At 45.7% G+C, this 22,469-nt stretch overlaps 1 non-coding gene across 1 annotated transcript; it reads right to left on the bottom strand.

The window, feature by feature from the left end:
- Positions 1 to 21,065: 21,065 nt before the first annotated feature.
- LOC114817520 lies at positions 21,066 to 21,203 on the bottom strand. The gene has a single exon (XR_003765387.1). It is a non-coding gene; the product is annotated as a small nucleolar RNA SNORA7 (small nucleolar RNA).
- Between the last annotated feature and the right edge of the window lie 1,266 nt (positions 21,204 to 22,469).

Genomic DNA, 22,469 nt, shown 5'->3' with positions numbered 1-22,469 from the left:
GAGGAGAATGCAAAAAGGTGACATTGTGGTCTGGTTGGAAACCTGTGAAGCTCTGAGGATCTCAGTGAAACAAAAGAGCCTTAATCAGTGAATCTCCCCTCTCAGGGTCACACCTGGAGAGTTTCCAGTACTCGCCAACGGGAGGGAGAGTCAAGGAGAGGCCTATCCATTCCATTCTTAGCTTGGGCAGTGGCTAGCGAGTGACAGGCCATCTGCTACAAGTCAAAACTCACCCATGCTGGGCAGCAGCAGCACGGGAGAGAGGCGAGGGAGGAGACTCAAGTTTACTGTGAGGAAGAAGTAAACCACTTTTGGATTTTTCCCAAGAAAACTCTACGGATCCACTCCCGGAACGATTGCAGATGGAGAGCGGGGCGCTCTGGGAGAGATGCGTCCGTGGTGTCGCTACGGGTCGGAAACGACTTAACGGCATAAGACAGGACAACCGATCAATCAGCGGTATTGATCGAACGTTTATTGTGAGCAGGGCACGGTAGTCAGCGCTTGGGAGAGTGCGATGCAACAGGGTTAGTAGACATGTTCTCTGCCTCCGGTGAACTTGCAGTCGAGAGAGGGATAGAGACATCAATATAAATAATCAAATCACGGATATGTACGTAAGCAGAGTGGGGCGGAGGGTGACTAAAGGATGCAAATCCACGTGCCAAAGGGAGATTTCTGAATAAGGAGAGCTTTTTAGTCTTCTCAATAATGAATAATTATGTAATTACATAAGAATAATAGTAATAGTAATCATTAAGTGCTTACTCTGTTAAGCACTGGGATAGATGCAAGATAATCAGATCAGACCCAAGCCCCATCTCCCGTGGGGTTCACAGTCTAAATAGAAGGGAGGACAGGTATTGAATCCCCATTTTAAAGATGAGGAAACTGAGACACAGAGAAGTCAACTGAAGTACCCGAGGTCACACGGCAGGCAAGAGACAGAGCAGCAATTCGAACCCAGGTCCTCTAACTCTCAGACCTGCCCTCTTTTAACAGGCCATTTATCCCCCCTAAAAAATATCAATTTCTGTAACATCATCAGACGTTTCCCCAAGTGCATATGACTCCAGGTTGAATATATTTTTATTCATTTTGGGGTTTTTTTGCTCTGAATATATGTCATACAACATTCTTCTCGTGGGTTTACTTCATTCCTTCAGCATCCCTGCACAGAAATTCAAGCATCACTTTTCCTTTCAATCTGGAAGTGCTGCATTCGCTTTTATTTTATTATGCATACGTTTATGCCATTCCTTTTATTGGCTCTTCCACCCAATTCTTGGTCATTATCATTCTCTCTTGATTCTTGGCCCTTCCCCCTCTAGCAGACTCCAAGCACTTTATGCTCTCACAGACGGCTAGTTTTTCTTTAAGGGCATTTATTTTCCATCTGTATAGAACCCATTTATCCTAAAGCAATTTCTAATTCCTTACAAAACTAAGTCTGCCTCATTTGGACCCAGAGATTCAAGCCCACTTTGTTGTTTTCTCTTTCAGCAGAACTGAACTACCACAAGGCATCAATCAAACAGTCAATCAATCGTATTTATTGAGCCTTTATCGCGTGCAAAGCATTGTACTAAGGGCTTGGGAGGATTCAATACGACAGCAGCCTGGTGTAGTGGTTAGAGCACGGGCCTGAGCGTCAAAAAGTCCTGGGTTCTAATCCCGGCTCCGCCACGGGACAGCCGTGAGACCTTGGGCAAGTCACTTTACTTTTCTGGGCCTCAGTTACCTCATCTGTAAAATGGGGATTGACACCGTAGCCCCACGTGGGGGAGGGACAGTGTCCAACTCGATTTGCTTGTATCCAGTGCTTAATACAGTGCCTGGCATATAGTCAGTGCTTAACAAATACCATCATTATCATTAACAGAGTTGGTGGACATATTCCCTGCCCACAGTGAGCTCACAGTCTAGAGGGAGAGACAGACATTAATATAAGGTGAATAACTACAGTTATGTACATAAATGCCCTGGAGGTGATGGAGGGGTGACTAAAGGGAGCAAATCAGGGAGACGCAGAAGGAAGTGGGAAAAGAGGAAATGAGGGCTTAGTCAGAAGGCCTCTTGGAGGAGATATACCTTCAATAAGGCTTTGAGGAGGGGAAGAGTAATTGTGTGTAGGATTTGAGGAGGGAGGATATTCCAGGCCGGAGGCAGGATGTGGGCGAGATGCCAGCGGCGAAATAGATGACAATGAGGTACAGTAAGTAGGTTGGCATTAGAAGAGTGAAGTGTGCGGGCTGGGTTGTAATAGGAGAGCAGCAAGATGATTGAGTGCTTTAAAGGCATGAAAAGAATAATGCACTCTGACCACCTCTCACAGGTGGAGAGATGGGTTCATGAAAGACCATGTGGTTTTCCCTCCTGATATATCTGTAATTCTATTGATTTATATTGATGCCATTGATGCCTTTTCACTTGTTTTGATGTCTATCTCTCCCCTCTAGACTGTGAGCCTGCTATGGGCAGGGATTGCCTCTATTTGTTGCTGAATTATACTTTCCAAGCTCTTAATACAGTGCTCTGCACACAGTAAGTGCTCAATCAATATGAAATTCATTCATTCAATAGTATTTATGGAGAAGCAGCGTGGCTCAGTGGAAAGAGCACGGGCTTTGGAGTCAGAGGTCATGGGTTCGAATCCCGGCTCCGCCACTTGTCAGCTGGGTGACTGTGGGCAAGTCACTTCACTTCTCTGGGCCTCCGTTACCTCATCTGTAAAATGGGGATGAAGACTGTGAGCCCCAGGTGGGACAACCTGATTCCCTTGTGTCTACCCCAGCGCTTAGAACAGTGCTCTGCACATAGTAAGCGCTTAACAAATACCAACGTTATTATTATTATTACTATGTGCAGAGCACTGTACTAAGCGCTTAGAATGTACACGTCGGTAACAGATAGAGACAGTCCCTGCCCTTTGACGGGCTATGAGATAGAAAGAGAGCTGGTAACTAGCATGCTCTGCTGAAAAGAGTACAGGCCTGACTGACAATAAGAGGACCTGAGTTCTAATCCCACCTCCACGATTTGCCTGCTGGGTGTCCTTGGGCAAGTCTCTTAATTTCTCTGTGTCTCAGCTACCTCATCTGTAAAATGGGGATTAAGACTGTGAGCCCTAAGTGGGACATAGACCTTGCCCGACCTGATTATCTTGTATCTACTCCAGCGCTTTGCACAAAGCCTGGTACACAGTAAGTGCTTGACAACTACCATAAAAAATACGAAATGAATTCGGGCAGCATTTCTGTTGTGTAGGAAAGAGGAAGTGAACGCTGCTTGAGAGAAATCCCCATCCCCAGAGAACAATCCGGATTATGAAGGAGCCATGTAAATATATTTTAAAATTTCAGACAAACTAACGAACCAAAAATTCTCAATAAGGAATATCTGGGAGAGTAATTTTATGACTCCTGAGCTACTGTCTCTTTTTGAGTTTGGAAATTACATTCAGAGAGCCAGTCCCTGGAGATACATCTAGTGAGATTGAAAAACATTATTACTGCTCAAAGACAACATTCATCAAAAGACCCATTCCCTCTTCCTGTCCTTTCCCCTCCTAACAGCCTAATCCCCTATGATCGGCGACTCTGAATTTTCCATATTCACCGCAGTAAGGCCGACCATCATAGTGACGATGAAGAAACTCTAAAACATCGTGATAAACTGTCACGCAGAGGTCCATTCTTCGTGGATCAGGTGGCAGGGAACGTGTCTGTTAGATTGGACTCTGAAGCACTTAGTACAGTGCTCTGCACAGACTAAGTGCTCAATAAATAGGATTGACTATTAGCATGAGCAAGATTTCCTGGCCATTCATTATGTGGCCGGCACTCGAAGTGGTCACATGACGAACAAAATGAGAAGTCCCGATCAGTGTTAGATATCAAGTAAGGGCTTAACAAATAACAAAAATGATATAGACCTTGAATTAAAACTCTGAGTTATTGAGTCTGTTAGCCACGTGAGCCGGTGAATTATGATGGAATCCGGAGGAGAATAACTCAAGGAATAAGCACATCATCATAAAAATGCTTTGGACTTCAATTCTTGCATCAGGCCTGCCTGCCTCATCTGTCTTTGAAAACCGTCTCTTGGAGCTTGTACGCTAGTGTAATAGATATATGTCCCTGGGCTCAAGCAGGAGGGTTGATAATGCTCGCTCCTCGGACTGTTTTTACGAGCCAGGCTGAAATAATGATGCAGTGACGTTCTGCTGACAAACACCTACCGAGAAGATTTTCATCCTCGTTTGCTTGCATATTTTAGAATAAAATATCGGCCGCTGTTCTTAATTTAATTCGATAACCGTCCAGAGTTAAATAACTGTGTCCAGCGGAGTGCCATCCTGAAGTAATGTGAAAATATGTCCAGCTGAAGATTTCAAGTGAACTTTTCTTTAAGCGGACAGTCCCGTGCGGCTCTGCTCAGATAAAGTCACCGATCTTATTTTTCACTAAATACTCCAATCCGACTAACGGTACGACAAGCAAATGACAAGAAGGGCTGCTCGAAAGCATCTGTCAGAGGCTTACGAGACAACTGCCACCAAGTTGAAGGATGACGACGTCTTATCCGGCATAATAAAAGCCATGAATAAAAACAAAGGCTGGGTTTCCCTTTGACTGAATTGGAGGACAAGCAGCCATTATCGCAACTCCGGGTTTTCCCCTAAATTCTCCGGGTCTGTGGTCTTCATCGACATTGAAGAAGGAAAGACTAAACTGAATGGAGGGTTTTGGTAGCCCTGGACTGAGATGCTGTTTTTAGAATGTTACACAGGGAAGAAACTGAGTTTTCCAACTGATGCCTTGGCTACTTCTCAACATGCTCTAGTGGAAAGGAGGACGATTGGCCTGGGAGTTAGGGAACTTGGGTTCTAATCCCTGTTCTGCCACTCGCCTGCCCTGTAATTGTGGATGAATCACCTAATTTATCTGTGCTTCGGTTTCCTCCTCCTCATAATCATTATGATGATGGCAATTTTTAAGCATTTATTATTGGTCAAGCTCCGTTCTAAGTGCGGATAAAGATACAGGGTGATCAGGTCAGACCCAGTCCCTGTCCCTTACAGGCCTCACAGTCTTAAGTAGGAGGGAGAACAGGGATTGAATCCCCATTTTACTGCTGATAAAACTGAGTCACAGAGAAGTCAAGTGACTTTCCCAAGGGCACCCAGCAGCCTTGAGGTGGAACAGGGATTAGAACCCAGGTCCTCTGACTCCCAGGCCTGTGTTTTTTCCACAAAGTCACACTGCTCCCATGAGTCGAATGGGGATAGAAGATTTGAACTCCCTCTTACTTAGACTGCAAGTCCTATGTGGGACAGGGACCGTCTCTGACCTAAGTTGTATCTACCCCGCTGCTTAGTACAGTGTTTATCACATAGTAAGTGACATAGTATCATCATTATTATCCTCTTTTTTTAAAAAAATGGTATCTATTAAGCACTCAGTCCGTGTCAAACGCAGTTCTAAGCACTGGGGTAGGTACAAATTACTTAGGTTGGATACAGTCCACCTCTCCCTTCCCATCCCCACAGCACTGTACCCGTCCGCTCAACTGTATATATTTTCGTTACCCTATTTATTTTGTTAATGAATTGTACATCGCCTTGATTCTATTTAGTTGCCATCGGTTTTTACGAGATGTTCTTCCCCTCGACGCTGTTTATTGCCATCGTTCTCGTCTGTCCGTCTCCCCCGATTAGACCGTAAGCCCGTCAAACGGCAGGGACCGTCTCTATCTGTTGCCGACTTGTTCATCCCAAGCGCTTAGTACAGTGCTCTGCACATAGTAAGCGCTCAATAAATACTATTGAATGAACAGTCCCTGTCCCACAAGGGGCTCAGAGTCTAAGTAGGAGGGAGAACCAGAAACTGAATCCCCATTTTGCCACTGAGGAAACAGAGGCCCAGAGAAGTGAAGTGACTTGCCCAAGGTCAGACAGCAAGCAATTGGCAGAGCTAGATTAGAACCCATGACCCATGCTCTTTCCATCAGGCCACACTGCTTCTTACCTTTCTTAAAAGAGTCCTTTATTTTAATGACAAATCTGTCCGGAATTGAAAGAGTAAGATTTCCCGGTATGAGACAATTCTATCTTTTCAAGATCTTATGGAGATTGATTACTAGATTGATTGAACGAAGGACACCCATGATCAGCCAGACCCTGCGATCGTGAGTGGAGAATTAGGGGAGTCAAAAACAAGTAAACTACGTTCTTCAAATAGGGTAAGAAGATAGGGCCTTCTGACATTTCAAGCCTGGAAGGGGGAAAGACTCAGGGAATAGCCCGTTGTTGGGTGGGGATTATCTCTATCTGTTGCTGGATTTTACTTTCCAAGAGCTTAGTGCAGTGCTCTGCACACAGTAAGCGCTCAATAAATATGATTGAATGAATGAATAAATAGGCTGAGACAAAAGGGTGTCTCAGGGAACCAGTGGGGCCTAATGTAAGGAGCCCAGGCCTGGGAGTCGGAAGGACCCGAGTTCCAATTCCGTCTTTGCCAAATGCCTGTTGTGTGACCTTGGATTAGCCACTTCAGTTCTCCGTGCCTCAGTTACCTCATCTGTAAAATGCGGAATAAGACTGTGAGCCCCATGCGGGCTGGGGACTGTGTCCAACCCCAGTGTTTAGTACTGTGCCTCACACATAGCAAGCGCTTAACCAATACCGCACACACCCACACACACACACACACACACACACAAAAAAAAAACTGAGACGGGGAGAGAGAGGTTCAAAAACACAGAGAGAAACGACTCACCCAGCTCTCCCTGGGCATGTTCAACAGCTGAATAATCGTCAAACCCAAACTCTGAAAACTCTCTCCCGACCCTTCGCTGCTGTCCATATTTCCGTCCATCTTCCCCACACCGAAAACTTCCTCCGCTTCCAATGAGAGTTCAAGTGAGCACTTCTGCACACACCAGGATGGTGCTTGTCACGGTCCGACACTAGTACAACCGAAGCTGTGGGAAGGCGGGTGCTGAAGTGAAAGGATGGCATTTCGCCCAGCTAAATGGTAATAATCATCAAGATGGTGGTATTTGTTAAGCGCTAGCTATGTGCCAAGCACTGTACTAAGCACTGTGGTAGATAAAAGCTAATCAGGTCCCGCTTGGGACTCACAACCTAAGTAGTAAGGAAAACCGGTACTGAATCCTCACTTTTCAGATGAGGGAACTGGGGCACAGAGAAGTAAAGTGACTTGCCCAAGGTCACACTAACAGGTAGGTGGCGGAGCCGGCAGTGGAACCCAGATCTTCTGATTCCCAGCCCCGTAAGCTTTCCATGCTGCTTCCCATCAGGGGTAGACTAGTCCCTACTAGTCACCTCCTACTTAGAGAATTATAATGGCTTTCATTTTATTCACATTTAATAAAAAAAAATCATGGTATTTGTTAAGCGCTTATTATTTGCCAGGCACTGTTCTAAGCGCTGGGGTAGATACAAGCTAATCAGATTGGACACAGTCCCTGTCCCACGTGGGGCTCACAGTCTCAATCCCATTTTACAGATGAGGCAGCTGAGGCACAGAGCAGCGAAGTGACTTTCCCAAGGTCACCCAGCAGACCGTGGCAGAGCCGGGATTAGAACCTATGACTTTCTGACTTCCAGGACTGTACCTGTGACCAGTACACAATGTTGCTTTTCATGCACCTAGCACACCCGGTGACAAAACTCTCCCAAAATGAGTTTCCTATCTATGCCCTAATTAAACCCTAATTAGTTTAAAGCATTATTTGCCCTTCAAGTAAATTGCAAATTAAAATTTCATCAAGATATGGCTTATATGCATGAAGCGACTAAAATTGAAATTTAGGTAATTCAATTTATCTTGGGACCCATATGTCAAGTACTGGTGTCGGTCTCAACTCACTGCACATTTGTATGAAACAATTTTCCTATTGGTAATTTTGCTTAGATCTCCTTATTTGACAGATCTCCTGCTGGAAATTCTAAGGTAAAACAATTCCTGTGAGGATTGAATATTGGAGCTCTATCAATCAATCAGTGGTGTTTATTAAATCCCTACTAATAATAATAGTGGTGGTATTTGTTAAGTGTTTGCCCCTTGAGCTCCTCTCACGGTCGTGCCTGGAGAGTTTCCGGTACTCTCCCAGTCTCGACTACAGGAGGGAGAGAGAAGCAGAGGCCTGTCCATTCCATTCCTAGCTTGGGCAGTGGCTAGTGAGTGGAAGGCCACGGTCATGGGTTCGAATCCCAGCTCTGCCGCTCGTCAGCTGTGTGACTGTGGGCAAATCGCTTAACTTCTCTCTCCCTCAGTTCCCTCATCTGTAAAATGGGGATGAAGACTGTGAGCCTCATGTGGGACAACCTAATTACCCTGTCTACCCCAGCGCTTAGAACAGTGCTCTGCACATAGTAAGCGCTTAATAAATACCAACATTATTATTATTATTATTACAAGTCAAAACTCACCTGTGCTGGGCAACAGCGGCATGGGAGAGAGTCGAGTTTGGAGACTCGAGTTTACTGCACGGAAGGAGGCTGTGGTAAACCACTTTCATATTTTTACCGAGAAAACTCTCTGGATCCACGACCAGAACGATTGAAGATGGAGGTGGGGCGTTCTGGGAGAGACGTGTCCACGGCGTCGCTATGGGTCGGAGATGACTTGACAGCATAAGACGAGACATGTCTCTTGAGTATTTCTGTTCTAAGTGCTGGGGAAGAGACAAGATGATCAGGTCTGGCCAAGTCCCTGTCCCACACAGGGCTCACAATCTAAGGAAGAGGGAGAACAGCTACTGAATCCCCATTTTAGAGATGGGGTGACTGAGGCACAGAGAATAACCGTGGAATTTTTTTAAACCAAGTACCATACTAAGCACTGGGGTGAATCCAAACAAATCGGGTTGGACACAGTCCCTGTCCCATGTGAGGCTCACGGTCTCAATCCCCATTTTCTAGAGGAGGAAACTGAGGCCCCAAGTGAAGTGACTTGCTCAAGGTAAATAAGTGGTGGAGCCAGGATTAGAACCCAAGACCTTCTGACACCCAGGCCCTGGCTCTCTCCACTATGCCATAAATGACTCGCTCAAGGTCACACAGCAGGTATACAGCTGAGCTTACAGTCTAAATTCCCGTTTTACAAATGAGTTAAATGAGGCCCGGAGAAGTGAAGTGACTTGCCCAAGGTCACCCAGCAGACAAGGGATGGAGCCGGGATTAGAACCCAGATCTTCTGACTCCCAGGCCCATGCTGTTTCCACTAAGCCATGGTGTTCCATGCTGTTCGGTGCTCTACACTATGCGGAGCACTGAACTGAGCACTCAAGAGAGTATTCTAGGAGCAATTAGAGAGCAATTACAGTGCCTTTGGGATTTCTCTGGAGACAGTGTAGCTGAGAAGCCGCATCGCCTAGCGGATAGAGCGTGGGCCTCGTAATAAGAAGGACCTGGGTTCTAATCCCAGCTCCACCATTTGCCTGCTGTGTGACCTTGGGCAAGTCACTTCACTTATCTGTTCCCCGGGTATCTCCTCTGTAAGATGGGGCTTAAGACTTTGTGGGACAGGGACTGTATCTAGTCTGATTAGCTTGTATCAACCCTAGTTCTTGGTATAGTGCCTGGTACATAGTAAGCGCTTAACAAACATGACAATTATTATTATTATTATACAATTTAATATTTGTCCTTTACCCAAGGAAGGGTGAACGGCACTATAGCTCTGTAGGCCTTTATTCTGGATTGGACTCTGCTATCACCCTGGACTCCTCGGTCCCTCAGAGAACCAACTGGCATTATGAGCGGGGAACTCGACCACTAATTCTGTGGAATTACACTCTCCCAAGCACTTAGAACAGTGTTTTGCAGTCACTTGTATTGAAAAGAACATGGGTTTAGGAGTCAAAGGTCATAGGTTCTAATCCTGGCTCCGCCACCTGTCAGCTGTGTGACTTGGGGCAAGTCGCTTAACTTGTCTGTGCCTCAGTTCCCTCGTCTGTAAAATGGGGACGGAGACTGTGAGCCCCACGGGGGACAACCTAATGACCCTGTATCTCCCCCAGCGCTTAGAACAGTGCTCGGCACATAGGAAGCGCTTAACAAATACCAACGTCATCATCATCATTGAGTGATTACTGAGTGCGGGGTATTGTATTAAGCTCTTGGGAGAGAATCCAAATATAACAGTATTAAAGACGAAGTCCTTATTCACAGCAAGTGTACGGTCTAGAGGAGGAGATGGACATTAAAATAGATAAATAAATTATAGATATGTACATAAGTGCTGTGGGGTTGGGACAGGGATGAACAAAAGGAGCAAGTCGGGGTGACGCAGAAGGGAATTGAAGGATAGAAAAAGAGAGCTTAGTCAGGGAAGGCATCTTGAAGATTGATTCAATAGGATTTATTCATTCAATAGGATTTATTGAGCACTTACTATGTGCAGAGCACTGTACTAAGCGCTCGGAATTTACAAATCGGTATCAGATAGAGACAGTTCCTGCCCTCTGACGGGCGCACGGTCTAATCGGGGGAGACGGACGGACGAGAACAAGGAGATGTGCCTTAAGTAAGGCTCGAAGGTTGGATATGAGGAGGGAGGGTGTTCCAGGCCAGAGGTGGGACGTGGGCGGGAGGTCGACGGCAAGAGTAAGCGCTCAGTAGTTACCACGGATTAATTGTCAGCGAATGTTCAACTACACCAGCCATTCAATCCATTCCAGAGCATTCGGTTTAGGTCAACTAATCAGTCAATCGATCGCAAGCTTCTGCGTGCAGAACCTTGGCCTTAGCTTGGCCTAAGCTTGGGAGAGGATACTAGAACAGAGTCGGTAGAAACGTTCCCTGCCCACAACAAGTTTACAGTCTAGAAAGGAAGAAAGGAGGGGAAGACGGACATTCATATCAATAAATGATGAATATGGATGTGAGTGTTGCGGCAGGGGGAGGGAATTATAGGTGCAAATCCAAGTCCGAGGGTGATGCAGAAGGGAGTGGGAGAAGAGAATGAGGAGGCTAATGATTTAGTTAACATCGCCGGTACCTGATGAAAATGGAAATGTGATGAGAAACCACAACGTCCAATTCGCTTTAACTTTCCTAGATTAGCAGCATCGTGTGAGCTCCTGATTGAAGCTCCCAGCCAGCTCGATCCTCTGAGGAGAAGCACTAATTCACAGATTGATTATGATTGTTCCGAGCACAAAGCTAGATGCCGGAGTAGATGCGAAATGAACAATTCAAACACAATTCCTAGCTCACCAGGGGCACACAATCAAAGTCGGGGGAGGAGAGAAATATGGAAAACAGGAATCAACACTTAAAAAGCAGTTGTTTACCACAACTTGAGCAGTCAAAAATAAAATTCAAGGGCAATCTGCAGATCGAGCAGCATAACTTCCCATCAATCTCATGGTCTTGCAAGTGGCTTAGTGGAGAGAGAACATGTGCCCGGCGGTCAGAAGGAAGGCCCGGGAGTCCTACTCTATCCTAATCCTCCTCAACCTCTCAGCTGCCTTTGACACTGTCAACCATCCCCTTCTTCTCCTCACTTAATCTCACCTTGATTCCACAGACTCCGTCCTCTCCTGGTTCCTCCTCTTATCTTTCTGGCCGTTCATTCTCGATCTCCTTCGCGGGTTCCTCCTCCCTCTCCCCTCCACTAACTGTAGGGGTTCCTCGAGGGTCAGTTCTTGGCCCTCTTCTGTTCTTCATCTATATTCACTCCCTTGGTGAACTCATTCGCTTCCACAGCTTCATCTCTATCAACTATCCTCTCTACGCAGATGACACCCAAATCTACATCTCCTCCCCTGTTCTCTCCTCCTCCTTCCAGGCTCGTATCTCCTCCTGCCTCCAGGACGTCTCCACCTGGATGTCTGCCCGCCACCTAAAACTCATCATGTCCAAAACTGAGCTCCTCATCTTCCCTCCCAAACCCTGCCCTCTCCTCCTCTCCCTGACTTCCCTGTCACTGTGGACGGCAAGACCATCCTTCCCGTCTCACAGACCCGCAACCTTGGTGTCGTCCTTGACTCAGCTCTCTCATTCATCCCACACGTCCAATCTGTCACCAACACCTGCCGGTCTCACCTTTACAATATCGCCAAGATCCGCCCTTTCCTCTCCATCCAAACGGCTATCGCGTTGGTTCAAGCTCTCATAATATCCCGACTGGATTACCGTATCAGCCTCCTTTCGGCTCTCCCTTCCTCCTGTCTCTCCCCACTCCAGTCTATTCTTCATTACGCTGCCCGGATCATCTTCCTACGAAAATGCTTTGGGCATGTCACTCCGCTCTTCAAAAACTTCCAGTGGCTGCCTATCAACCTCCGCACGAAACAAAAACTCCTCACTCTTGGCTTCAAGGCTCTCCATCACCTGGCCCCCTCCTACCTCACCTCCCTTCTCCCTTTCTACTGCCCACCCCGTACCCTCCGCTCCTCTGCCGCTCACCTCCTCACCGTCCCCCGTTAACGCCTATCTCGCCGTCGACCCCTGGCCCGTGTCCTACCGCTGTCCTGGAATGCCCTCCCCCCTCACCTCCGCCAAACTAAGTCTCTTCCCCTCTTCAAAGCCCTACTGAGAGCTCACCTCCTCCAAGAGGCCTTCCCAGACTGAGCCACTCCTTTCCCTCTGTTCCCCCTTCCCTCCCCTCCCCTCCCCCCCCACCCTCTGCTCCTCCCCCTTCCCCTCCCCGCAGCACTGTGCTCATTTGTATATGTTAATTATTACCCTATTTATTTTATTAATGAGGTGTACATCCCCTTGATTCTATTTATCTTGATGATTTTGTCTTGTTTTTGTTTTGTTCTGTTTTGCTTTGCTTTGCTGTCTGTCTCCCCCATTTAAACTGTGAGCCCGTCACTGGGCAGGGATTGTCTCTATCTGTTGCCCAGTTGTACATTCCAAGCACTTAGTACAGTGCTCTGCACATCGTAAGCGCTCAGTAAATACTATTGAATGAATGAATCGAAAGGACCTGGGGTCTAATCCTGGCTCCGCCATATGTGTGCTGTGTGATCTTGGGCAAGTCACTTTACTTCTCTGTCCCTCAGTTACCTCATCTAGAAAATGGGGATTAAGATTGTGAGCCCTGTGTGGGACGGGGACTGATTACATTGAACTTAAGACTTGAGCACAGTGCTGGGCACAGAGCAAGCAGTACAGAAGTACCATCATCATCCTCTCCCTCGTCAACTATCCTTCATAAGAGGGGTGGTCACCAGCACGTAAAACGTATCTTCTTTGGATGTCCTAGAGTTCCATACCACCACGGCCCTGTTAGAATCCACTTAAAGCACAAATTTACGTGACTAAGGATTAAAACCCGGGAAATAGAAATGACAACTAACAGTGCCCAGAAGTGGCACTTTGTAACTCTGGAGTAGACATCTTATGATTTTAAAATTACTGTAAATTATAGTGTATTAGGACCTTTTTTCTTCACACAATTTACAATGCATAGAAAATGCAGCCTGTAATTATCTAATAATGCATTCAATTAGCTCTTCATTTTCACTGAGTACACTCAATACCCACCTCATGGAAAGAAAGGTTCATGGCATGAATAGGAGGTAACTGCATCTGAAACGTAATTTTTGGAGTGTGCCCCATGGTGGAGGGGGACAGCTTAAGGTATAGTCGTGAGAGGAAGAATGGCAGTAAAAATGTTGGTCCGGAGAAAACGGGAGATTCTTCGGCATAGGCCTCCATTAAATATCAGACGGTCTCACTTTTCTCCCTGGATGAAGCATTCTCAACAGGGAAACGAGGCACTGAAAATGATTGATGAATTTCATTTTCTACTTAATAAGCTACCATTCAAGACCGATTGCAAAGAGACTCTATAGGTGCTGCACATTATTCAGAGAGCTGAAATAGAGAGCTTCCTGGCCCGGTACAAGGCAGATCGGTATATAAATTGGAGACATTGTCTCCCCGTGGCTCACACCATCTTTACCGGAGAGCAGTCTTGTGAATCCAACAAGCCATTTGAAGCGGGAGTCCTGAAAGCGCATCCACCAAGGTGGTTCATTGCTGATATATTTTTTTCTCTGATGGTTATAGGGCATCTGACAGTTTTACGGCGATTAGCCTCATCTCTCTGACTGTGTCCCACAGTACACAACAGTCCAACCTCGGTCCCACGCAAAGACTCGATCAATAGATCTAACGGTGTTTATTGAGTGCGTACTATGTGCAGAGCACTGTACTAGGCGCTTGGGAGAGCACAATACAACAGAATTAGTGGACACAGTCCCTGCCCTTAATGAGTTTACAATAATAGGTTTGTTCATGTCTGACTCCCCCTTCCCTATAGACCGTAAACTCCGTGTAGGAGAGGATTGCAGCTGCAAACTGAATGATATTGCATTTTGTCAAGTGCCTTTGCCCACAGTAAGCATCGTATAAATGCCACTGATTGATTGCTTTAGGGTATTTATTAAGTAATTACTTCATGCAAAGCACTCTGCTCAGCACCGGGGTAGATGCCGGATAACCAGACGGCTCATAGATCCTGCTCAGCTGCCAGTTGAATCAATCAATCAATCAATCAGTGATATTTATTGAACACTTCCTCTATGCAGAGCACTGTACTAGGTGCTTGGGAAAGTACAATACAGTTGATAGACACAACCCCTGCCTTCGAGGAGCTTAAACTCTAGCAGGAGAAGAACTTAGAGTGCAGGAGAAAAGACTTGAAGTGGACAGCTCGTTATGGGCTAGGAACATGCCTATATTTGTACTGTACTCTCCCAAGGGCTTAGCGCAGTGCTTTGCACACAGTGAGTGCTCAGTAAATAAGATTGAATGAATAAATGAATGAAAGGCAATACCAAAGGAAGAACAGGTGCTCCATCCTTATTTTTCAGATAAAGAAGCAGGCACAGGAAGGGCGTGACATGCCCAATCAATCACTGGTATTTATTGAGCGCTTACTGTGTGCAAAACACTGTACTTCGTGCTTGGGGGAGTATACTGGAACAGAGTTGGTAGACATGTTCCCTGCCCACAAGGAGCTTAGCGTCTAGAGGAGGAGACAGACAGGAAAATAAATTATGGATGTATACGTAAGTGCAGAGGGGATGAGGGGGGAGGTGACTGACAAATCCTTAAAAGCTGCAGATCCAAGTTCAGGGGCGAAGCAGAAGGGAGAGGCAGTAGAGGAAATGAGGACTTAGTCGGGGAAGCCCTCTTGGAAGAGATGCAAGACTTATTTCCATTTCAATTAAGAGATTTAATTTTAGGACTTTGAAGATGGGGAGACTGGGGAGGTGTCATATAGGTATGATTAGCCTCTAGAAGGTAAACTCCTTGTAGACAGGGAACATATCTACCAACTCCGTTATATCGTACTCTCCCAAACATTTAGTACTGTGCTCTGCAACGGTAAATGTTCAAGCAGCGTGGCCTAATGAGTAGAGCACGGACTTGGGAGTCAGAAGGACCGGCTACTAAACACGGCTCCGCCGCTTGTCCGGTGCCGGGCACATAGTAAGGGCTTAACAACTACCATGATTGTTATCACTGTTGTTATTACTATCCCAGTGCTTAGAACAGTGCTTGACATGTAGTAAGTGCTTAGCAAGTAACATCACATTGCAAAGGGCAAGCAAGACCTCTGACCGCAGAGCCCATTTACGACCCAAATAACTGCAGCCTGGGGCCCATGGTGTGTTGTGATGATGATGATGATGATGATGATGATGATGATTGCATTTGTTAAGCGTTTACTAAGTGCCAAGCACTGTTCTAAGCACTAGGGCAGATACAAGGTCATCAGGTTGGACGCAGTCCCTGTCTCACGCGGGGCTCCGGGTCGTAATCCCCATTTTATCCATGAGGGAACTGAAGCACGAAGAAGTGAACTGATTTGCCCAAGGTGACACAGCAGACAAGTGACAGAGCCAGGATTAGAACTCAGGTCCTTCTGATTCTCAGGCCCAGGCTTCACCCACTAAGCCACACCGTTTCTCTGTGCAGCTTTTCCAGTCGAAAGCCTTTCCCAGTGATAGCATAGCTCCATCTGGGAAACTTTGGCTTTTAGCTGTTACACCCCCCAACACCCAAACTACTGTGAGGGGTGTGTTGCTCTTTGATGATGGATGATGGTATTTGTTAAGTGCTTACTGTGTGCCAAGCATTGTTCTAAGTGCCTGGGGGGGATACAGGGTAATCAGGTTGTCCCACGTGGGGCTCGTGGTCTTAATCCCCATTTTACAGAGGAGGGAACTGAGGCACAGAGAAGTTAAGTGACTTGCCCAAAGTCACACAGCCGACAAGTGGCGGAGCTGGGATTAGAACCCATGACTTCTGACTCCCAAGCCCGGGCTCTTTCCTTTGAGCCACGCTGCTTCTCTTTGGCACTGAATAGTGTCATGCTAGCAGTCAAAAGTGGTCTCCATTTTAAATAGACTATGCAGAAGACCACCAAGGAACCAGATGAACCATTCTGTGCTCTAGTCATAAATAAATTAAGCAATGCTACGTATTGAGCGTTTATTATGTGCAGAGCACTGTACCGAGTCCCCGGGAGAGTGAAATGCAACCAAATCGGCAGACACGTTCCCTGCCCGTAACAAGCTAAGCTTCCCATATGTGTGGTCTAGTGGATAGAGCACAGGCCTGGAAGTCAGAAAGACCTGGGTTCTAATCCCAACTCCAATACTTGTCTGCTTTGTGACACTGGGCAAGTCACTTCACTTCTCTGTGTCTTAGTTTCCTCATTTTAAGATGGGGATTAAGACCACGTTCCCTCTGTGGGGCAAGGACTATGTTCAACCTGATTATTTTGTATCTACCCTGGCACTTGGAACAGTGCCTGGAACATAGTATGTGCTTAACAAAAGCCACAGTTATAATTATTATTACATGTATTATATATTTATCATAGTATATAGTATAGAGATATATAAAAGCGCTCTTTGTGTTTGATTCCTCTTTGTCTTCCGTTCATACAAATCTGCGGTCTTACTTTTCGAGTGAGACAAGTTTTACAGTTCTGCCCCCGTTCTCCAGAGGGTACCACTAGACTGTGGGCCTGTTGTGGCGGGGATTGTCTCTCTTTATTTGCTGTATCGTACTTTCCAAGCGCTTAGCATAGTGCTCTGCACACAGTAAGCACTCACTAAATATGATTGAATGAGGACAGATGATTGAATGAGTACAGAGGGACAACTCCTTTCAGGTCTGTCTCCCCCTCTAGCCTAAAAGCTCCTTGTATGCAGGGAACACAAATCTTCCTATTTTTTTGGACTGCACTTTCCCCGAACTGTGCTCTGCACACAGTCAGTACTTAAAAAATGGCATCGAATGATTGACCGTGGATTTCCATCAATCGTATTTATTCAGCACTTACTCTGTGCAGCACACTGCACTAAGCGTTTGGGAGAGTACACTACAGTGGAATTGGCAGATGCATTCCCTGACCGTTGATTGATTCGGCATTAACCACTTCTGAGAAAACAACTCAAGCACATTTCCTGTGGTGGTACGTACCCTTTTACTGTCCAGCTTTCTTCTCCGTAAATTCTTTAGATATCTTTCTTCCCTACTATATTGTAAGCTCCTAAAGGACAGGAACTGTGCCTACCAGCTTGAATGTACTCTACAGAGCACTTGTGGTCCACACTGAAGAGTCTGGGAGTCAGAGGACCTAGGTTCGAATTCCAACTCTGCCACGTGTCTGCTGTGTGATCTTGGGCAAGTCGCTTCACTTCTCTGTGCCTCAGTTACCTCATCTGTAAAATGGGGATTAACTGTGAGCCTCACGTGGGGCAACCTGATGACCCTGTATCTACCCCAGCGCTTAGAACAGTGCTTGGCACGTAGTCAGCGCTTAACAAATACCAACATTATTATTCTCTGTTCCTCATTTACCTCAACTGTAAAGTGGGGACTAAACCCGACACCCCCTTACTTAGATGATGAGCCCCACGTAGGACAGGGATTGTGTCTGACCTGATTAACTGGTATCTACCCCAGTGTTTAGAGCATTGCTTGGCACATAGCACTTAACAAGAACCCTAATTATATTATTATATTATTATTTGCTCTAGTGCCCTGCGTACAGAATTGTGCTCAGAAGTGCCAGTGACTGAACGACTGATTAATAGGGTATCCTTTCCTGCTCTTAAACATTAAGCAGCTTGGCCAAGTGGATAGAGCACGGGCTTGGGAGTCAGAAGGTCATGGGTTCTAATCCTGGCTCCGCCGCTTGTCTGCTGCATGACCTTGGGCAAGTCACTTACCTTCTCTGTGCTTCAGTTACCTCATCTGTAAAATGAGGGTTCTAATCCCGGCTCCGCCACTTGTCCGCTAGGTGACTTTGGGCAAGTCATTTCATTTCTCTGGGCCTCAGTCACCTCATCTGTAAAATGGGGACTAAGACGGTGAGCCCCACGTGGGACAACCTGATGACCTTGTATCTACCCCAGCGTTTAGAACAGTGCTCGGCACATCGAAAACTCTTAACAGATGCCATCGTAATTATCATTATTTTTCTCTGGGCCTCCAGTTTCCTCATCTGTAAAATGGGGATTGAGACGGCGAGGCCCATGTGGGGCAGGGACTGTGTCCAACGCGGTTACCTTGTATCTACCCCAGGACTTAGAACAGTGCTTGACACATTCATTCATTCAATAGTATTTATTGAATGAATTTATTGAATTTACTGAATGTGCTCTGCACATAGTAAGTGTTTAACAAATATCGCCATTATTATCATTCTTACTGAAAAAATATACTACTACATTTTCCTGGGCACGGTATACAAGTGTACAGGAGATTCGCTCTCAAAATCATTCACTCACAGATGCCGTCTCACCATCGACAGTGAAATCATACGAGAACAATTCTACTGCTCTTATATTCGTTCTTTGCCGCTGACTCGCTGTCAAGGAATCTTTCCTATATAATCTCTAACCTGCTCTGATTCCTATGAAATAATGATGACGAGACTCTGGAAAGAGGGTGTTAGAGAACATGATCAATTAATCCTTTTAACGCTTTGCGTTCCTCCTAGAGGAATGGCATTACATTATTAAGCTCCAAATTCATTTTGTTCAAATTCTCTGAACTGTTCCTCTGTGTTACGATCAAAATTAAGCTGCAGAATACAGAGGGGCTAAGTTGGAACAGATGATGAGATTGCCCCGTGTATAATTACAGTAAATAAAGGCTTGCCGTTTACTTGGCAAGTTGCCTTTGGCAAGTATGAAATAGAAAGCACGAAGCTGGGACGCATCTATCCCGCCAAAGTTTTATCATCTTCCTTTATTCCTCTAACCATGTTTCAGTTTTAACCTGGGTCAGCTTCTCAAAATGCTCAAAGTAACTGTTCCCAAATAGAGAAAAACAGCCAGCCTGTCCATTAATCATATTTACTGAGCACTTATGGGGTGCAGAGCACTGTATTAAGCACTTGGGAGAGTACAGTATAGCAACATAACAGATACATTCCCTGTCTCAGTGATCTTACAGTCTAGAGGGGAATATAGATAGACATTAATATAAATAAATACAATTATTAAGGACCATCTACTTTGTGTATGTATGAAGTATATATATGATTATCAATCAATCAGTGCAGAGACTGTATTAATATTACTATTGTTCTTGTCTGTCCGTCTCCCCCGATTAGACTGTAAACCCGTCAAAGGGCAGGGACTGTCTCTGTGTGTTACCGATTTGTACATTCCAAGCGCTTAGTACAGTGCTCTGCACAGAGTAAGCGCTCAATCAATACTATTCAATGAATAAATGAATGAATGAGAATACAACATAACAGAGTGGATACTACTGTTACTCTGTGTAGTAATTTACACAAAGTAGGTCCTTAATAATTTTATTTATTTATTGCTATGTTGCTATACTGTACTCTCCCAAGTGCTTAATACAGGGCTCTGCACCCCATAAGTGCTCAATAAATATGATCAACTGACTGACTGACAATAAATTCATTCATTCATTCATTCAAATGTATTTATTGAGCGCTTAGTGTGTGCAGAGCACTTTACTAAGCACTTGGAAAGTACAATTTGGCAACAGATAGAGACAATCCCTACCCAACAATGGGCTCACAGTCTAGAAGGGGGAGATAGACAACAAAACAAAATGAGTAGACAGACATCAATAACATTATCACTTTTAGTAGGAGGCTTATGTCATTGTACAAACGTGAAATGGAAAGGTCACATCACTAAAAATGAAGTCTGGCTACCCAGTCCGTTTATTCACAGAGAAGAAGTGCTCAGAGCGACCTGGGTATGAAAGTTAAGGGAAGGGCTGAGAACAGATGGAAAATCACCTGCCCTAGGATGAGTTGAAGTAAGGAGACCAGAAGCGAGGAGGAAACAAGAAACATTCTGAAGACTAAATGAAGCAAAGCTGTAGCGCAAATTGATTGGAAGCTGTTTGTGGGCAGGAAATGTGTTCGTTCACTGTTCTCTTGTACTCTCCCGAGTGCTTAGTACGACGCTCTGCACACAGTAAGTGCTCAGTAAGTATGATTGACTGACAGACTAATGACAGAAAGACCTCTGAGAGAGAGCAGCAGCAGGCCAGCCCTACTTCTTTTTTTCCAATGGCATTTGTTAAGAGCTTACTCTGTGCCAGGCACCATACTAAACACTGGGGGAGATACAAGACAATCAGGTGGGACAAAGTCCATATCCCACATAGCGCTTGCAGTCTGAATCCCCATTTTACGGATGAGGTAACTGAGGCACAGAGAATTGAAGTATCTTGGCCAAGGTCACACCGTGGAGAGGCGATGTTTGGAGATTAGACCCCAGGTCCTTCTGACTCCAAGGCCTATGCTCCATCCATTAGGCCATAGTGCAGCTCTTGTCTTGCCTTATGCCATCGAGTCATTTCCGAATCGTAAAGGCACCACGGACACGTCTCTCTCAGAACGCCCCGCTCTCCATCTGCGATCATTCTGGTAGTGGATCCAGAGAGTTTTCTTGGTAAAGATCCTGAAGTGGTTTACCACTGCCGCCTTCCGCGCAGTAAACGTGACTCTCTGCCCTTGACTCTCTCCCCTGCCGCTGCTGCCCAGCGTGGGTGAGTTTTGACTGGTAGCAGAATGCCTTCCACCCGCTAGCCACTGGCCAAGCTAAGAATGGAACGGACAGGCCTCTGCTTGACTTTCCCTCCCGTAACCAAGACTGGTAGAGGACTGGAAACTCTCCAGGTGCAATCCTGAGAGGGATATGTTACATCTGCCTGGCTATATATACGAAGCCTTGCCGTAGCACAGATAGACTCTAAGCTTGTCGTGGACAGGGAATATGTCTGTTTATTGTTCTATTGTACTCTCCCAAGTGCTTAGTACAGTGCCCTGCGCACAGTAAGCATTCAGTAAATATGACTGAATGAAATACAATTGAATGAAATCTCTCCCAAGAGCTTAGTATACTGCTCTGCACGTAGCACTGCTCAATAAATATGATTAATCGATTGACAATAATTCTTGTGAATTATTATTTTTTTTAATGTGGGGCAGGAAATCCAATGAGGTTTGGATTTCTTCCATTCTGTGAGATACCCTGCCCAATTAGAAGCTTTGCCGGGCGGGCGAAGATCGATCGGTAAAGATGGGTTTTCACATCTAGTCAAGGATGAGTGACCAATTCCGGTCACATCAGTGAATACCCAGGGCTCCTCTGACTGGACCATATGTGGTTTTCTGAAGTCCTCTCTTTTCTGAGCAGCCACTTTGCTGATAAGGCAGAAAACAAAGTCTTTGTGTTCTAATTGGCTTGGATCGGAAAGTCAATCTTCTCTTAAGCTTCAGGCCCAGGAAGTGTTTCCTACAAAGAGGAGAATTTGTAAAAGGAAAAAAAGACGCTATCAGGTCGCTTGTACTCGATCCAAACAAGGAAAAGGAGACGTTTCCAAATGTTGAGAGACAACAGGGTTTGGGAGGGTAATGAGCATTTTCTCAGGGAGCTTTAATTACAGGTTAAGTCATTTCCATTTATCGAGAGTAATATCCTACAGGAAAGAAATTGTTACGGAGAGGTCTCTGAGTAGTAAGTGCCTTAAAGCACGGATGTGCCTTTAAATTACAAGGAGCAGAGAGGCAGAAAATTGTAAAAGAAACAATAAAGTGAAGGGGAAAGGCTGCTGGATTTCACAGTTGATGCCCTCCTAATCACTGTGGTGGCATTTGTTCAGCACTTACTACCTGCCAGGCACTGTACTGAGCCCTGGGGTACAAGCAAATCCAGTTGGACACAATCCCCGTCTCACCTGGAACTCAATATCTGAATACCCATTTTACAGATGAGGTAACTGAGGCCCAGAGAAGTGAAGCGGCTTGCCCGAGGTGACCTAGCAGACAAGTCATGGAGTTGGGATTAGAACCCAGGTCCTTCCGATATCCACAAGGCCTTGCGGCTTCTTTCCGGATCACCGAATGGCACCTTGGTGCCAATGACCCGGAAGTAAGTTTCCGATTGGAGGATTAGGGTAC

Source organism: Ornithorhynchus anatinus, chromosome 1, assembly GCF_004115215.2.
Source record: "Ornithorhynchus anatinus isolate Pmale09 chromosome 1, mOrnAna1.pri.v4, whole genome shotgun sequence".
Classification (NCBI taxonomy): Eukaryota; Metazoa; Chordata; class Mammalia; order Monotremata; family Ornithorhynchidae; genus Ornithorhynchus; species Ornithorhynchus anatinus.
This window is presented reverse-complemented; position numbering and strand designations above follow the sequence as displayed.